The sequence below is a fragment of the Typopeltis vanoorti genome, chromosome 20 (assembly GCF_054136105.1).
Source record: "Typopeltis vanoorti isolate ZY-2024b chromosome 20, IOZ_Tvanoo_1.0, whole genome shotgun sequence".
Classification (NCBI taxonomy): Eukaryota; Metazoa; Arthropoda; class Arachnida; order Uropygi; family Thelyphonidae; genus Typopeltis; species Typopeltis vanoorti.
In genome coordinates, this window is record NC_143568.1 from 99131862 (window position 1) to 99146275 (window position 14414).

The following is a 14414-nucleotide window of genomic DNA, read 5'->3' on the forward strand; positions in this document are numbered from 1 at the left end:
GAAAACATTACCAGAAGCTTCCCTTTTCAAAGCTTCTGGTGTTTTGGAGAGCACTGCACGAGGGTGGGAATCCTTGTTCGTCTGCCTATTCTAGGCAGGATTTTCAATATAAAAAGATGTTGCAGGACGTCTATAGATTGAAGTTTGCGGTTAGAAACATCTGCTTCCTCATTGTCAATGCCCCTAATAACGCCCGTGAAAATCCTACGTGCGATGTAGGTTCTTCACGTCCCCTACGGGATTCAATATATCATCGCGGGGGATGGAGATTGGAATAATCGCAGAAGCACGATATGACAAAGTGGGCGGTAATAACAACTCTGGTGCCGGTGGCTCTAGGGAACTGCAACTCTTCTGTGATAAGGTCGACCTCATTGACATCTGGAGGCAGCATAATCCAAGCAGAGTCGGTACCACATGGTCGCGAAGAGGAGTCTCAACGAGACTCAATCGGGTTTACATTTCCAGTAAATTAGAGGCACGAATGAGTAAGGCACATGTAATTGGAAGTTCCGTGCGAGACCATACAATGGTTGTTTTGTTAAGTATCGTATTACTCGAGGTCGTTGAGACATCCAAGGGACCTTGGAAACTTCCGGAAAATGTATAACGAGGATGTGTAACAGCTATGCGACAAATGGAAGAACACTCACTGTGACTGGGACGCATGGGCAACTCTTAAAAACGGGCTTAAACAGCTCTTTCAAAATTGCTCGAGAGAAAAGGCTAATGCACAAAAAAAAGGGGGGGGAGATCTGTACAGAGAATTAAAAGAAACGGTATTCCCATTCACATGGACGGGAAAAAAAAGTCTCTGAGCTTGATTTCCAGGCTAAGTTGTTCATCCGTTATGTCGAAACACTCTCGCCCACGTTTTACAATCAACAGCGCATATGACACGAGAAAACAATTCAGCAAATCCAAGTTAATGGTCAGCTTTCAACATCGAAGCGGTCCTGAGCACTTTTAGGGCGAGATCCCTCCATGATGGTGGTTTTTATAGTATGGGTCAACAGCTGAAACTGGTCTTGCTAATACAAGGAGGATCTTCAGTGCAATACGCGTAAAATCACCGATTTGAGGAATTTCTTCTTTCTTTGTGAAGAGCAAAGCTATTGACAATTGACATTTATGTCTTTAGGGGTGAAGCAAGATGTATGTCTTTAGGGGTGAAGCAAGATGCTTTTCATATTCCCCGCTATCTGTTGTGGTTGCAGTGAAGGTAAAATTTATGAGCAGAATGCTCGCCCTGATTGGGCATGGAGAACATGGATCAATGATAGAGGCCAATATAGCTTTTGGTCTTCTATATAAGAGCAAAATAAGAGCAAAACTAATTTCTTTAACTAGCATATTCATTATTTATTATTGATATAATATATCGGTGTTTTAATAAAACATCGAAATTTCTAGAAATGCCTTTGAATTTAAGAAATAATTTTATGAAATAAAATATATAATATATGTTAATATTTTGTTTTATTAATATATTTTACATTAATATTAGAATACGAATTAAAATATCTTTTAGAGCTAAATTAAATAAAACTTGGAAAAATACATTTTATTTTACTGAAATAGGTTCTCATAATGTATTACTCCGTTTGCTTTGTTTTTACTTTCTTGGTTCGATATCTTGATATTAAAGTTTCTGTCTGATATAAAAGACAGGGCAATACGTTATTGTTTTCTGTTCTTAACGATATGTCTATTATTTATTTATATAATATTTGTTTAATATCTTTATATAGAGACCATATTTAATTTTTAATTTTTTAGCTGATCCGAAACTAAATTATCATTTTATTTTCGTACCTCAGATGAATCAAAAAATATGCATAATTTATGCATATCTTTTTTTATTTTAATTATGTTTTTTTCGCTGAGTTTGATTATTTACTTATGTGATTAAGTGTTTGATATTTGACACAAGAACAAAACGTGCGATCAGATTAAGTGTTATTAATAAATAAATGATTATTCCGAAGTCTATTTTTTAACAAAAGCTTCTTGCAACAAATATACCATTATTAATGATATATTGTTCAACGTTTCGTCTTACTGGGTGGGAAATGCAGTATTTAAATAAAGTATAAATATTAATTAAACGTGATTTTTATTTGTATTAATAAATATCTTTATCATTAAAACTTCTTTGTAAATAATATAAGAGGGTTGAAAAATTAAATATTTTTGAAATAGTTTAAGATTTTAGTTAAATAATTGTCATACTTTAATGCACCTATTTTATTTTGGACAACGTTTAATATATATAATTAACTAAAATTATTCTAACACCATTCGGACCGTGAGATGCGGTGATTGATTCACTCAATCCAATACCTTTGGAGGGTAATAAAATAATAAAATAGCATTTAAAATAGCATTTTTCACTCAAATACGATATTACAAGAAATTAACTTCACCTAAAAATTCCTAAACGAAATATGGATCTTTTCCAAAAGCGAACCCTGTACGATGTCTATGAATAAACGTCGCCCTTCGTAAATTGAGTTGTTTTTTCAATGGTATTTATCATTTAACTAACTGAATCAAATAGGTCATTTCAGTTTTCAATATATAGTAAAACTTGTCCAAAACATAATAGGTGAATGAAAGTGCGAAATTTATTTAAACAAAATCGTAATTATTTTAGAAATGTTTAATTTATTCATGTTATTATATTTCTTGCAAAAAATGTTATTTATAAAAACATTTATAGATAAATGCAATGCACAGCCATCTCAGGCGTAAAGATTGTCTAAGATTGTGATTAAAATATTAATCTCTGTACTGTCCTTCAATGGAGGGACTTTCTATGCCACCAAAACAGTCTTGTCTGTTCTCTCGTAAAAGAGATCTCGGATGACCCACCCACACCCTTAGTAACACACATAAGTCACCAGACAAGATCAGATCTCTCTTCTTGGACTAACATTTACCTCCAGACTCTCCTCGCACAACAAACGCATCGAGTGAGTAGCTTCCTGAGCTATTCCATAAAACTGGGAATCCTCTTTCTTTCAAGATATTATTTTACACAAAACCAGCTCTTAACGTTATACTAAACCCAAATATACTCATTATTAGAATATTGCTCACATATTGGGGATGATGAACCTAAAATTTTCCTAAACATTCTTCATGCTGTTCAAAGAAGCATTGCAGCACATAATTGACGAGAAATTCGGTTCATGCAGTTAAATGAGTTAAACGACATACATCGATTATTATACAATCTATATAAATTGTAAATTTCGAAATAATTACTAGTGCAATTTCAAAAACTAGACCAACGGATAAAATATTTTTTCCAATAAATAGTCGAAAGTATTTGAAACAACAACCACAAAATCTTGGTAGTATGTAACACGCTGGTTAGTCCTTATACTTCTTATATGGACTGGCGTAAAGGGGCGAGGCAAGAATACTTTTCATCTTCCCCGTTGTCTGTAGAGGACAGTGTAAGGATATGGGGTTAATGACCTAAAAAACTCTGATCATGGTAAGAGGGTAACAATAGCCGAGCCTCAGTTAGAACTTCATTGGCTACAACATTGCCATCCATTACCCTCCCTGGGTACCTATTTTGGTCACCTCGTACGACATGCATGAGCTACATTGGTGCTTTTTTTAAGGTAGAGCGGAATCTAAAAATTAGAACGATCCCTAGAGCACTCCATAGTGGCCGAAAGACCGTCCAACTCAGTGTTGGCTCCACTCAGTGATGGGCCCCCCACCAGCGAGCAGAACCGCTCATATTCTAGTGAAAAGCGCTCACCGACTACGTCCCTCACGGGCCACGCCAGAGAACATCCTCCCCAGAGTCTCAAAATGCTCTCCCAGGGAAAAACCCCCAGATCAAGCCCCCCGGGAGCAGAATTCCTGAAGAAACGAGAGCGAACTCTCGAAACTCAGTGTCTAATTACTCCCCTCTTACGACATGTTTGTATTTTCACTGGTGATATTCTTATCCCGGAAAACACACCGGGATTCACTTCCATAATCACACATTGGTTGGAACTTGGAACTTCTTTGGGAGATGTACCGCCCTTGACTCCTTATCCCTTTATCTGATTTTAGCTTATGTATGAGAGGATTATTGTGGGTAAATTACCCGCTCATTGTGAGCATTGTAAGCTATATTAGCTTTATCTTGCGATCGATGATTTCGGGTTTTTATGTTTGAAATGATTTGAGGGTTTGTAGTCTGCTGCCTGTTGAATTAGCTGATTTGGGTGATTATCTGTGTCTCTGAAGAATTTTTCTGCAATGCCCATCATGTAGGTCTGGATATCTGAAAGGTTGGCTTCCTGGTGTAACTGGAGGTTACTCATGAACCAAGGGGCATTAAAAGCCATTCTTAGGCATTTGTTCTGGATCGTCTGTAATCTGTTGATGTTGCTTTTAGCTGTGTGTCCCCAGGTTGGTGGGGTAAGCGAATTGTGGTCTTATTACAGATTAAAAGAGGAGGATTTTGTTATTTATGCTCTTCCTATTCAAAATTGGATATAGTTGTGCTATTGTCTGACTTGCTTTGGTGGAGACACTATTTATGTGTGTCTTGAAATTAAGGCGTCTGTCAATATGAACTCCTAGATATTTGTTAGAGTTGTGCCAAGGGATGATTTTTCCAAACATTTTTATGCTTATGTTCGGTTCTGCTTTACGTCTGGTGAAAAGTATTGCAGAGCTTTTTCCTAGATTAATGGCAATGCGTCATTAATTAAAAAAAAAAGAAAAGAATTTTCTTTCATAATGATATAATAATAAAATATTTTTTAAAAATGTATTTCATGACACATTAGCACAAATCAAACGATCGTTGTATTGGAATTATTCCAAACCCAATGCACTAATTGAGCAACTTAAATTTATTAATCCACTCTCATTCTAATAATTCTGCAACACTGAATCGATAAATATATTTGGCCCATTAGACATCTCCTATAGTCATCGGGACTCCACACCTCCTTTGTTCTTAAAGTAAGAGGAGATAAGTATAGAAAGCAGGCAGGAGTCCAAAGCACTTGCTTGTGTGCATTTCATGTATTCCTTCATCCACCAGAATTTTCTCCCGGAAGAGAGAATACCTGATATTTGAACTGGGATTAAATAATAACTGTGTTAATTAAACATTTCCACAGTTGATAGGATTTAGAGCTTTTTCTTCTGATATGCGGCATTTTTTCTTTTATTTCGACTTCACCAAAGATGTTACAGCGAATGAAGTAACAATTAGAAAGATGTGAACAATGAAAGGGGAGTCTGCTATTGCAACAATTCTTTTTGTCGTTTGAGTTATTTAACATTCAACAATATATCAATATGCTTCGTTTAATAGACGCATCCTGGAACCACAGACTTTGAGAACCATTATTTGATATTAAGTTAGTTTCAACTGCGAATGAGAGTGTTTCTTCTTTCGTTTCGTTCCATATATGAATTACTTTGACTGAAAGAATAGCATCGTCAGATTTGCTGATCATGGGATAGCAAATCGTTTGAATGGGACAATTCCTGACTAAAACGTTAGGATGAAACGATGTTGCTTTCTTCTTCAGTACTTTTTTAAATTTTCGGGAAAGAATGAAAACATAGACACGAAACACTGGTTATGTATATCTCTCAGGTGTGTACAAAGACCAGTTTCTCCTTTTCTCACTGCCGTCATACTCGCAAAAGGTTGTAAACCTAGGCTACATCAGAATGTCATACGTTTAGAATTTACGTTAAGGAGAATAAATAAGGTCCCTACTGCCATCCCCAGGCATACCACATATTTCATCTGCTTAATAGAGAGGACGATGCACGCTAGTGCGGTCGACTTTATGTTTTGATAAAAACGTCTGCATCTGATTCTGTAGTTATTTGTAATTACAGCAGAATAATAAATTATATGATGGGGAAGTGTATTATTGTCTGCCAATTGTGTGTATGGGTTCAGTGGCCTGTTTGTATGGTTTGTGATTGAAGAATACGAATATTCTGGAAGACAAAATCCTGCCATCTTCATATTAGCCGTACCCCAAGTGTCGTAAACTGTCATTTTGAAGCGCACCAGATATCCCCCCCCCTCCTACACACGCACAAATGTTTTTAAATGTTTCATGGAGATTATGTTGAATTTTTTCTTGACAATTATTTATAAGACTATTACACTCTTTTTATAAAATCTTTATCAAGTAGCTTTATTTTTTATGTTCCTACATGTTTCGCCAATCCGTTTCTATTGGCATCCTCAGGGAATACAAATCAGTAAGCAAAAATGAAGGTTACAGACTAGGTTATAACCGATGGTTCTAAATCATACAAAAAATTGGTATTGTGCGTGACAATGTGCGTGTCTCGTTAACGTGATTTATTCGTAATGACTCATGACGTAATTGTTATGAAAGTGTTAAATTGTGAATGAAGCTATGTTATGTAATTTATTATTTTCATTCACATTTAACATTGCCTATTTAAATATTAATCATGGTTTATATAAAATTGTTTATTATTCCTTAATTAAGAATTACTAATTAAATATTTACTGAAAACCTGACCTGCTATTAATTTATAAAATAATAATATGTATAGAATTTTGTATAACTAAATATATGTGTTGTAACGTAAAGTGTTAATTTATATTTAACTGTATACGTAATCAAAAAGTTAAAGAAGTAGCTTAAATATTCTGTTGTTCTTATTTGTCAAATATTTAATGTTATGTAATCATTCATGTAAGAGTAGTAACAGAGCATACATTACATTAGCGAAATGTTTACGTTTAGTCTGTTGTCATGGAGACGCACGCGTAAACAACCAGGAATGAAGAGAGCGTGGCGTTCGAACGTAAGGTGGGAGTGAAGGTCATATATGAAAAAATAGGAGAGGATTAGTAAGGGGAGAGAGGAAAGAGCTTTGCGGAACCAGAAGGAAGGTAGCATACAAGCAAAGAAGTAAAAGAAGGTTATAAATTCTTTAGGGCAGGAATTCATGAAAATAGTGTTCGGAAATGAACCAAAAAGTAGTGAATCAAAAAGTTTAATGTTACAAGTGAAAACAGCTGTTGTTATGAAGTAAAGTTAATGCCGTAATCGTAGAAGGATTTTATTATGTATGTTCCGCTGATGTAATTAAGTTAATTCATAAGTGTCCTCGCAATAACTTGACGTATTGAAGATTTTATCCGGTAAGAGTAATTGTATATGTTCGTCTATTCTAGCATTAACTGTAATATATCTCCGATGCTCAAAGTCCGGAATAAGCTTGCTTGGAATATTGTCTACCTAGATTAGTGCCTGCTGTGAACTTAAGCATTGAACTGACAGATTTGTAGAGACTGACTGATTGTGAAGTTTGTTATTTTAATCTGAGTTAAGAAAATATGTGTTTTTGAAGTTGCAAATTGTTTTTGAGAATTTAGAACATCGAACTGGAATGAGAGACTTAGCGAGTTGTATTGAGTTTATTGTATTGTTTCATTTAAAAGTAGAATTATTGTACTTGTTATATATCATATATTAAATGTTTTATTTTGTTAATCTAAATATTGTGTTTGCCTGAATTCCTTATTATGGTGCAATAATATGGTGCAATTTATGAACGGTGCAGTTCATAAATATTCGAATCTTGCGGGAACCCCAAGTAGAATAGTAAATAATTCGGCCTAAACTAATGAGAAGACTGCTAACTTAATTAAGAATTGATCCTACTATTTTATATAGACTAATCTAAAAATAGGGTGGCGCAGTATAATTATAAATTTCTCTACTTTTGGATCGGTGATCAATTTGCGATTAAGTGTTATATTGATAACAGTGACTTGAACCAAGATGGCGGATTTAGAACATAACATGAAAATAGAACGTCACGACAAAAGTTCATTTCTTTGATATTTAATGATCTGATAAAAGTTTTCCAAATTTCTGGTAAAATTAGACCTTGATTCTTGTTTAGGTTTTCAGTTTTACGGACGACTGTAGCTGCTTCTTTAAAGGTTCTAGAATGGTAGTTATCTTCTATGTATGGCATAAGACTCTTATCCCATTCAATGTGATGGTTAGTAGAGGCAAAGTGGCATGAAAGGCCTGAAATGTCTTGTCTGTTATTTCTGACATATCCTATGTGTTCTTTCTTTCTCGTTTCGAAACTTCTAGATGTCTGACCTACGTAACTAATACCACATGAGCAAGGAATATTATATACTCCAGAGTATTTGTAGAATGGGTGAGGATCTTTCGGTGATCTTAAAAATTTCCGAATAGTGTTGATTGGTTTGAATGCCACTCTGATCTTATGTGGTTTTAAAAGGTTAGCTAATTTTTTGGAAAGGTTGTTGACAAAAGGAATCGTAATTGTACTGATGTATTGGACGTCATCACGTTGTCGATGTGGTATATCAGTAAATAGAATCTTGTTATAGAGCCTTTTAGGGTAACCATTTAAAGAAAGTTCTCTGGATATTGTGGTTAATTCCGTGAGTAGGTCATCCTTGTCTGTCGTATACTGTATAGCTCTTTTCTTGAGACTATGGATAATGCTAATTTTCTGAGCTATGTGATGAGCTGAGTTGAAATGGAGGTAACGTCCAGTATTTGTAGGTTTTCTGTATACAGATAGGTTGATACTAGGTTGATACTGGGTAGCTCCCTCTCACCTCCAGTTGCTGACTTATTCATGGAAGATCTAGAGAAAAAAATCTTAACCCAGATCGTTCCAAAACCGAAAATTTGGTACAGATATGTAGATGACATCTTTATCATTTGGGATCATACAAAAGAAGAACTAATGAATTACCTCAAACAAATCAATAGTTTCCACAATACCATAAAATTCACATTAGAAATGGAAAAAGATAAAAAACTGCCATTCCTTGACGTTTTAATAAAGAAACAATCTAATAATAGTATCAACCTATCTGTATGCAGAAAACGTAATGTTGAATGAATGAATGAACAGAAAGGATTTTGTATATCCTTTCTATTTTCAATAATCTTTTTCAAAAGTAAGACAGGTGTATTATATTTTTCATAAAACGAATCTAAGAATTTCATTTAATTTTAAAAATTATTTTATTTTTAAACTACATTACATACTTAACGTAATATTTTATAAGAAATTATGATTTGTTTCCTTACAAAAAATTAAAAAATTATAGGCAAATTAACCGAAGCTCAGATGAATTAATATCCGAACGCAGACTTCATCGAAATATTTCACAAATATGTCGATTTTACAAAACCAAAAAAAAAAAAAAAAAAAAAAAGAAACAAACAAACAACACTTCGTTCATGGGCTTTTTTATACTCCGCAGTATTTTAAATTATGAATTTTATTATAGATAATGTTTCTATTACAAACTTTACAGTATTGACATCGTTAAGAACAGAGTGGAACTTGTGAATTAGCAAACAGTGATTTTCGAAATACGTATTATAGATCACCTACTTGTGCTAACGGAGCATGCGCGCTCCGATAAACGTCAAGTGCAGGGTACCAAAACAGAGAGATTGCGTGATATGTAATCTAGGAGGCCGATATTATAACAGCATCCATGATTTCAGTTGAAAATACCTGGAAAAGACCAGATAGACAACTGACGCCAAGAACAAAGGGTTAAGGTCTAACGATTCCCTCTTTTTAATTACCAATGTTGGTAGTACGACCATTGTTTGTAAAAGAATTAAGATTCCAATCCATATTCGGGTGAAGAAAAGATGCATCTTAAAGATGACATTTTCGTGAATGGAGAAACTTCAATATCCGGTTTGTTTTAGAGTGATGGCGAAGTCAAATATTTTGTTGCTTTTTTTTTTCGGAAAATTTCGAGTTTTAGTAGGGACATATTCATGAGTGGTTTTTAATCTTGAGCGCTAAGCTTTGGTAGAGGAGTTGATTTCGTTATATTTTATTGCTCAGACGATATCGCAGTAGTAGTGCGTATGATCAGTGGAGGATGTAGTGACAATGTTTTCGTTTTTAGATGATCTTTAATCAACCTCTCAATATCTGTTTGCTTCTTGTATCTTATCTACTGAGGGCAGCGCGAAAACGTGGGATTAGATCACCTCGGCAAGATGAGTTATGCGGAGAAACCTATGATGTCTGGAGTATGCTTTATTTTGGAATCTTCCCATAACAGCTTCGTACATTTTCGAAAATTTATAAAGAAATTTATATATTTGCTTCTTTATGAGTGGCCTAAGAAGAAAACGAATAATGTGCACATGCAACGTTCCTTCACTATTAAATTAAAATCAAATCCGGTTTGTCCCTATTAAGAAACTAGGGATCTCTACTGGTTTAAATATGCAGAAAGTTCCAATTTATTAATTTAATTAAAGTCCTTAAAAGGACTGGCTGAAAGGGGCGAAGCAAGAATGCTTTTCATAATCCTCGTTATCTGTAGAGAACAATGTAAGGGTAGAGTGTTATTGAGCTATATAAAGCTCTGATCATGGCTGGAGGGTAACAGCAGTAGCCGAGCCTCAGTTAGAACTTCATTGGCTACAGCATTGCCATCCATTACCTTCCCTGGGTAACCATTTTAGTCGCCTCGTACGACATGCATGAGCTACATTGGAGTTTTTCATATCCCGGCACCACATTGGAGTATCGTAATTAATTAAGCTCATTAAATATTTTATTTAATTAACTTAATTAATTAAGCTCATTAAATAATGATAAAATCTTTTTATCATTATTTAATGATAAAATATTTTAAAAGGTGTTTCATTTAATTTAAAAAGTCTCTTCAAATTCTTCAGAAATTAAAATGTTTAAAAAATATTTCAATTATTTTTAAATTTAACATAATATTTCATTACATGCTTACTAAAATAAAATTTAATGTGGTTTTTGAAATATCATTAATTGTCCTCGTTTTGCATTTCACAGCAACCCAACAATAACTAGAATGGTTGCTTTTTGATATTAGAAGTAAACATAGAAACAAACAAACAAAAAAGTATTTAGCAATTTTGTTCTTAATTTAAATACCCAGTTATAAATTAAGGGGATGAAAATCCCTTATTGTTTTTCAGCCACTATGCGAAACTCTAAGATCGAATACTACGATCTACGAGTTTCATGGCGATGAACTATCGGCGAATCCAAGCGGAAGTGACCACTTGGTAGTACCACACCAAAGCAACTCGTTGCAAAGGTGGAGCAAGTTCCCTCACTATTCTTGATATTTTCTCATAATGTGAAACCACAGCTCCTAGGAGATGTAATACTGTCATTACATTATGAGAAGAAGTCACTACCCAGACCGGTTTCGACCTTTTTTGCGGTCTCATCAGTGAGTAGCTAGACCTAGATGATCTCTATAAGGAACAATAAGGGATTTTCATCCCTTAATTTATCAACTTCGCCTGAAAAATAGTCGTTTGGCTTTTCTTCTTAAATACCCAGTTATCTTAGTTTAAGATCGCAGTTTTTTATAAGATGTAAGGTTTTTATTCTTTACACACACACACACACACACACACACACACACACACACACACACACACACACTTTATTAATAAATAATCATCACGGTGCTTACTTATATAAATTGTACAGCAGGGAAGAAAGGAAGGAAGAATTTAAACTTTTTTTTTTTAATTCAGGAGCTGTGCAGTGTAAATTATTCTTATGTTTAGACTTTTCTCGTTGCGGTCAGTAATCTTACACAGATAGGAGTCTTCTGGCAGTTGCGTAAGAAATCAAAATGAAAATAAGAAGTGTGTACGAGCGTTGAGATCCTCTGCTAGCACCTCAACTTCACGTTTTTTAATTTAAATTCAAAAATTCGTTGTGCTCAATTCCCCTCCCCCCACACTGGGCTGTTGTTAATCTTGAAGAAGATTAATTCACAGTTTCTGATCCCATCATCGCAGGTCCTCTCTTTGAAGTCCTCTTCTGCTATGAAGAAAAGTTTAGAATTTCTTGACAAGTATGTGTAGAAATATCATCGTATCGATGACTCGTGTTTTAAAATGGCATTTCCGATGTTTCGATAAGAGAGAGGAATGTTTCTATCTCATATTCTTTTTAACCTGCAACACATTTACAGTCAATTGGAGAATATCATCCGATAGATCGTGAACACGTCATCGCATTTCATTCCTATATTTCGGGACAAACTCTTCACTAATCCTCTCGGTAACCCTTTAAGGACTGCGAGAACATTCCTATTTGTTAACTTGGTCTGGGGATCTGATTTGTACGTGGGATTAATAGAGGACCTCTTGGGAAAATGAGCAGCGGTCAACACACGAGCATGTTAGAGCACTTTGATGAAGACCCCTGGGGAATGCTGCTGTTAGGAAGTATTCTCAGACAGTCTAAGACTACTAAAACCTAAGTGTTAATTCATCATCTGCAATATTTGCTAATTTTCGGAAGACGTTTTGCTACACAGAACTAATTTCTCCCTTCGCCTGTTGTCCAGTTTTCAAAACATCACAGAAACGGGGGGGGGGATGAAGTATATTACTAATAACAGTTGTCGAAACCGTCGTTAGACAGTCCACCCTTAAAAACAAGCTCTTACATATATATATATTTAAATTTTTATATAATGTAAACTTTTAAGTAATAAAACATTTGGTAATAATGTAAACTTTGTATGTATTCATTAACAAACGAATTCAAAAAATTTGCTTGAAAAAATTGATGGTGCCCGTCGCCCTAAGGGTATTTTAAAATGTGCTCTAGGAAACAAAAAGGTTGGGAACCCCTGGGTTAATAGATGCATGAGATTTGGTAAGTGTAAGATATTAGGAGTGATACGCAATATCACAGTCGTTCAAAAAATAGAGTTACTTTTCTTTTTTAATAAACAATATTATTTATTTTTATATTATATTTTAAAAAATATTAAATATATTGAAATTTTATTAAAAATTTAAAATAATTTTCGGTTATAACTTATTAAAATGTTACTATATCCATATACCTTATATTTATTATCATAAATTTTAATTATGTATTTGATAATGAAAGTGGTTTTCAACGAGGAGTTTGGTATCCAACTTCTCGTGTAAAGACGTGAGCAGAGCTTTGCGCAGAGGCAGTGTTGTAGCCAATGAAATACTTCGCAGGATCATTTCTGTAGTGTGGATGTGGATACTTACCTGGCGCTGGAGAAACTTTGATCTTGAAGGAAGTTATCGCTTCTCGGCCTTTTGGCTTAGATGTTAACTGTTAACTTCTGTGGCTAGATGGATCTCAATCCCGTGGATTATAATCCCTTCATCTCTAAGAAGTTGACTTAAATTAGTAAAGGATTATTGAGCTCCTGGCTCGTCCAAAATTTAGGGTTGTGTGAGAGCGCATGTACCGATGAGCAGAGCCGCTTTCGGGCGCTTGTGCTTCCACCTGTCGTTTTCATCGTAGTTACTTGACTCTCTAATGAGATGGTTTGGGTGAATTGCTGCTTTGGAGAAAATGCAGTGGCAATGTACCGGAGATACGTCGGAATATCCGAAATGTCAGCATCTCGGTGGAGGAGAGCATTCCTGACAAACCACGGAGCATCAAATATCATACGAAGGCACTTGTTTTGGATGACTTGCAGTTTTTTGATGTTGCTGTGGGCAGTGTGACCCCAAGCCGGCGATCCGTATGTGAAAGTGGGTCTGATGATTGTTTTGTAGATCTTAAGTTTATTGGTAATATTCATTTTGCTTCTTCGGTTGATGAGGGAGTAGAGCTGGCTGATTGCTGTGTTGGCTTTATTACAAGCATAAGTAATGTGAGGGTTGAAGCTGAGTCGGTTATCCAGTTGTATGCCTAGATACTTGGTTTTGGTTTTTCCATGGAATTTCTGTGTTAAAAAGTTTGATTACTCCGTGGTGTGTTGCTTTTCGTCTTGTGAAGAGTATAGCATGCTTTTATCTGCATTGACTTCAATTCTCCATTTCCTGAACCAGTCTTCCAGGCTAGTTGCTGCGTTTTGTAGACGCTGCGTGGCTAAGTGTGGTCTGAGAGATCTGCTCAGAATCGCCATATCGTCCGCATAGCTAGCAATGGTGGTTGATGCTGCGTTTGGGATATCTGCGACGAAGATGTTAAACAGTAGTGGCGAAAGAAGTGATCCTTGGGGGACACCCGCGGTGATTCTTCTCGGTGAGGATCTGAGTCCGCGCAGCTTCACCTGGAATTTCCGGTCTGTTAGGAAGGAGTCTATGAGTTTGGTGAGATAGAGAGGTATGTTAGCTGTAAGTAGTTTATATATAAGGCCTTTGTGCCATACTTTATCAAAGGCTTTTTCTACGTCAAGAAAGATAGCTCCTGTGTGCTGTCCCCAGTTGAAGCCAGTTGTGATAAATTCTGTCAACCTGTGGACCTGTTGGGTGGTGTTATGGTTTGCTCGGAAGACAAATTGTTCTCCTGGTATCAGTTTGTTTTTGTCCACTTCAGCTTGTAGTCGGTTT